The following is a 6,000-nucleotide window of genomic DNA, read 5'->3' as shown; positions in this document are numbered from 1 at the left end:
AAGCTTAAGATGGGTGTATAAACCAAATAAATAAAAATATTGAAAATAATTGAATTTCGACAAATTTTTGAAATTAATTAAATTTCTACGAAAAAATATTTAAAATATAATTAATCATTTAATAAGAAGTACTTTTTATCCAACCGTTATATATGTAATATTGCGAATAAAATAGAAATATGCATGTTAAATAAAATTTCTGAATTAATTAAAGAAAGGATATATTTATTTTAGGGTCAAACATTGTATTGAAAATTAAATTAAAGTCAATCCTTACGTCGATTCGGGAAAATGGTTGAAAATGAAAGAGAAGAAATTAAGAAAACCTCTGGTAGAAAAAAATTTGATTCCATTTCCAATAACATGGGGGAAATTTCCCCACAACCAAATACCGGAAAATTTCAATTATGTCACATTTACAAACATTAAATAACAACATGCGTTTTACAAAAGAAACCCATTCAACTTTCTACAAATAATATTTTTTCTGCAACAGAGGACAAAGAGAACAATAATAATAATGTGGATTACAGTACTTCTAAACCTCTAGCTAGAGGGAAACAATATTTTGATAGTGGACACGTACAGAATATTGTTGATGCTGTAAGTGATGGGAAAGAAAAAAATTACTGTTCTAAAGCTCATGTATTAGCTTCTTTCAGGCATCAGTATTATAATGTTAATGTAATGTTGCACAATGAGACTGGAGATGTAGTAGATGCGAATTGTCAATGTAAGGCCGCAGTCCCATGGCAGCGTTTTGCGTTGCGTTGTAATAAGAGAGAATGCAGCAAACGTATATTTGCGTCTTTTTCTCTCCCATTACGACGCAACGCAAAACGCTGTCATGGGACTCCACCCTGAAGCATCCACGATGGGTCGATGTAGCCACGTTGCTGCTTTGTTGTATGCACTGTTGGAAATCCTAATGACAGTTCAATCAAGCAATGCATGCACTAGTAAACTTTGCGAGTGGAACCGTGGGCGTCAAAGGAAATGTCCTGTTATGGCAGATGAAAATATTTATAAAAGTAAAAGAAATTTCGCAGAAAAAAGAACCTTTGATTCTCGGCCTCTACACGGAGAGACCCACATTTGTAAAAATTACTAAAAATGGTTGCAATGACCGGAAATAAGGGGACTTTTAGCATAATGTACTACAGAATTAGATAAATTTACAAAAGAAATAGATAAATTTGCTACATTGAAATAGCAAGTTTTAATATTTTGTGTAAGAGTTGTAAATGTAGTGAAAATTGATTATAGTTTTCTCTAATTTAATTAGACAAAATCTGACAAATGAAAACATTTTCCACTAAAACCTACTATCCACTGTAGTAATTTTTGGTAAGCAAGTGTGGCTAGCGAGTGCAGTCATATGGCGCCTGCATTTCTATTGGTTGCTAACTTCGTCAATCTCCGTAAATGAGCCGATGCCGTCCGATCATTGACAGTGACTATGTTTCGCGTATGTAAAATTAATTTGGATATTATCTATAATAATTAAATATAAAGTGAAACGTAGGTCGTTCGTTATCTCAGAAATTGACCATTATAAATTAATAAATTTTGCATTTATTCCTGTCCCAAGAACTATGTCTTATAATAAAGTTGTTAAAAGTATACTGCTTTCTCGTAAGTGCTGTAAATTTTCATCATTCAATATATAAGGAAACAAAGATGTATACTTTCAGTGAAATTCGTTGTCGTGCGTGCAGTTGTGCATTATTAGTGTATTAATTAACCGCGTCTATACATATAAGTGAAATAACCCTTTGCGTCACAGTGGGTCGCTCAGCGACCCACCTTTTCCTTCTCAGTTTTCAGTATATCTATGGCATATTTATTAATAAATTTAGAGTTTTTTTTCCGGGCATGTTCCTCATACCTAAACAAGTCTAAGAAAACTGTTGATTCACAATTTGTTAATAATAAAAATATTATAAACAAATAAATAACAAAAAATAATGCTTCTTTTTCAGAAAAAATTCATTTTCTACTTATCCTTACTAATTTTTGAGATGATAATTTTTTTTCTTTACAAATTAGATCCTAAACTATATTTACAATTACTTTTTTGAAATTTTTTTTTATAATTTTTAATAATAAATAACAATTTTTTGTAATATTTTATGAAATAAAAGTATTTCAGATGAAATTTCAAACCTATTTTCATAAAACTCGTTACTCGAGGGTTTTTGGTGTCGCTGAATACGATTCTGGCATCAGATTTTTAAAATTCAAAATGGCGGATCCAATATGGCAGACGCGAAAATTAAAAATGAACTGAATTTGCTTGAAACTGGTTACTCAGGGGTTTTTGGGGTCTCTGAATACGAATCTGGCATCAGATTTTTAAAATTCAAAATGGCGGATCCAATATGGCGGACGCGAAAATTAAAAATAAACTGAATTTGCTTTAAACTGGTTACTCGGGGGTTTTTGGGGTCGCTGAATACGAATCTGGCATCAGATTTTCAAAATTTAAAATGGCGGATCCAATATGGCGGACGCGAAAATTAAAAATAAACTGAATGTGCTTGAAACTGGTTACTCAGGAGTTTTTGGGGTCGCTGAATACGAATCTGGCATTAGAGTTTCAAAATTGAAAATGGCGGATCCGATATGGCGGACGCGAAAATAAAAAATGAACAGAATTTGCTTAGAACTCGTTTTATGGCGGTTTTTGGGGTCGCTGCATACGAATCTGGCATGAGTATTAATAAATTTATTAATAAACTTAGAAAATTCAAAACGTTCGGATAAAATTAAAGAGTAAAATCAAAAGTGAATGAATCCTGGGTCAAACCATTTTATTTCGCCTAATGTATTTTTGATCTTTATAAAAAATTTCAATGTTTCGGGAAAATATTCTTATATGTTTTGGGATTACGAAATGCACAATGATTTGTAAAAAATAATTTCATTTCATATAAAAAAGATATTATAAATTGAGAGTACATGAAAAAAGGTTACATTGACAGGCATTACAAAATATTTAAAAAAGGAGTAATCTCTTTAAGAAATATAAAAAAAGCGATTGATATTTATTTTTAAAGACTTAATTTGTGATTTGAACTTAATAAAAGTATCAAATAATTTATAATAAACTGTAAAATATGTTATTTAAGTTTCTGTATGAAATGTCAAAAATCGATCATATTTAACAATTTTTTTTGACAAAGTAATTTAATTTTCGTAAATCAGAATTATTTAAATAATAAGTATTTTAAATACACTTTATTATTATTTAAATACTTTTTTGATTATCAACTGATAAATATAAAAAAATTTACCTTAAAAATGAACCATTCTTCATTTTATCGGGATTTTGAATGTTTGTAACTTCGTTGGAGAAAACCCGATTTATACCAAATTTTTGGAGCATGTTGATTAAAGCAATATCTTCTTGCTACTAAAATTTCGCAATGGGTTTTGCACTAGTTTTCAAAAGAAATTGATTTAAAAAAATTGTCTATTTTGAAGGTTACAGACAAGTATTATAACTAACTTGAAGTTGGTTTGCTACTTGCAATAAAAGTCAAATTCAAAATAAAACGATTTTTTTAAAGTCAGTTTAAGACAAACCAACTTCAAGTCAGCTATAATACTTGTCAATAACCTTCAAAATAAACACTTTTTTTAAATCAATTGCTTTTGAAAACTAGTGCAAAACCCATCGCGAAATTTTAGTAGCAGGAAGATATTGCTTCAATCAACATGCTCAAAAAATTTGGCATAAATCGGGTTTTCTCCAACGAAGTTACAAACATTCAAAATCCCGATAAAATGAAGAATGGTTTATTTTTAAGGTAAATTTTTTTATATTTCTCAGTTGATACTTAAAAAAGTATTTAAATAATAATAAAGTGTATTTAAAGTACTTATTATTTAAATAATTCTGATTTACGAAAATTAAATTACTTTGTCAAAAAAAATTGTTAAATATGATCGATTTTTGACATTTCATACAGAAACTTAAATAACATATTTTACAGTTTATTATAAATTATTTAATACTTTTATTAAGTTCAAATCACAAATTAAGTCTTTAAAAATAAATATCAATCGCTTTTTTATATTTCTTAAAGAGATTACACCTTTTTTTAAATATTTTGTAATGCCTGTCAATGTAACCTTTTTTCATGTACTCTCAATTTATAATATCTTTTTTTATATGAAATGAAATTATTTTTTACAAATCATTGTGCATTTCGTAATCCCAAAACATATAAGAATATTTTCCCGAAATATTGAAATTTTTTATAAAGATCAAAAATACATTAGGCGAAATAAAATGGTTTGACCCTCCTGACAATCCACAGTCAGGTAACTCGTTTAACGTAAAATTCTCTTTATAGTATTTCTGTCTATAAAAAAAAGAATTAATTTTTTGATACTGAATATAATGTACCATTTTTGACAATCCGATTGAACAAACTGTAGATATTAGTAAAGAATTGCTAACCGATGAGTAACTGAAAATGTCAAACTTAATGCAGGATGTGATGTAAAAAAACACAAACAATAATACTGCTTCTACTCAACAAAATACCTTCTTTCAACGTAAAAGCTATATTAACCTGTTGAGAGAATCGTTAGTAATAGTTTCTCGAATGTCGTTTGTTTGAATGAAGTTGATACTTACCTTTAGAGGGAATCGTTCGTGTTAGTCTGTCGTTTGTCATTTGTTTGTTTGAAGTCGGTACTTACCTGTGGAGATAATCGTTCGTGTAAGTCTGTTGATTGTGATTTGTCCGATTGTAGCCGATACTCACCTGTGGAGGAAATTGTTTGTGTTAATTGTGTCGATTTTTATTTGTTTGATTAAAGTCGGTACTTACCTGTGGAGAGAACCGTTCGTGTAAGTCTGTCGTTTGTCATTTGTTTGTTTGAAGTCGGTACTTACCTGTGGAGATAATCGTTCGTGTAAGTCTGTCGTTTGTCATTTGTTTGTTTGTCCGCCATATTGGATCCGCCATTTTGAATTTTTAAAATCTGATGACAGATGATTTAAAGGAAAAAAGTTCTGCTCGGTCATCGGTCACCATGTGGGAATTGTTATTAAATCCCAAAAGTAATAATACCTGTATGCAGGCGCCAGAAGATACAAGACAAGAAGATGATTGTCAAAATGCTATGATGGAAGTACCGCGTCCTCAGTATTCGATTACGAGGATTATAAATTGCTTCCATGTCGAAAACTAGAGATGCATGAAATGGTTGAAAATTTTTACAAAAATCTTTATTATGATCTAACGGGACCGAGAGAATGTACAAGTTCACAATCTTCTTCAGAAGAGTGGATTCAACTCCGAAAACTTTTAATAACAGCATCAACTTTAAAAACCTTTATCTTGCCAAAAAATGACAAGCAATTCTATAACTTGGTAAAACGTCATCTGTGGAAAAAAACCGTTGTTCGCTCTGACGCTATAGAGTGCGGAAAGGAAAAAGAGGAAATAGCAAAAAAACAATATAAAATGATAACCAAAATTCTTGGTTTTGAAGTTGAAGACACTGGTCTGTGGATTAACTCGAAATTTCGTGGATTAGGGGCTTCACCGGATGCATTGGTTTTTGATCCAATTGAAAAATCTTATGGTCTTTTGGAAATAAAATACCCAAAAATTATGGAAAATCTAAAAACAATTGAACTTTTCAATTTAAACAAACAACAAATTTCGAGTTTTTGTTGTAAATTGGAGGGAAACAATTTAGAATTTTAAAAAAATCATCAATATCATACGCATATTCAAATTCAAATGGCTATAACAGAACGATATTAATGTGATTTTATGACTTGGACACCTCAAGATTTTCATATTCAAAGAGTCAGATTTGATTACGATTTTATAACTCCGCTTATTTCTAAAGCAATGAGTTTTCACGGAAATATTTTATTGCCAGAATATTTCGAAATGAGAGTGCCAAGAAAGTTGACTCCCTTCAATTTTGACTTCGATGAATTTCGATTTTAATGGATGTTTTTTTACTTAA

This window comes from Leptopilina heterotoma, unplaced genomic scaffold (assembly GCF_015476425.1).
Source record: "Leptopilina heterotoma isolate Lh14 unplaced genomic scaffold, ASM1547642v1 Lhet_130, whole genome shotgun sequence".
NCBI lineage: Eukaryota > Metazoa > Arthropoda > Insecta > Hymenoptera > Figitidae > Leptopilina > Leptopilina heterotoma.
The sequence above is the reverse complement of the archived record's forward strand: the minus strand, read 5'-3'. Positions refer to the sequence as shown.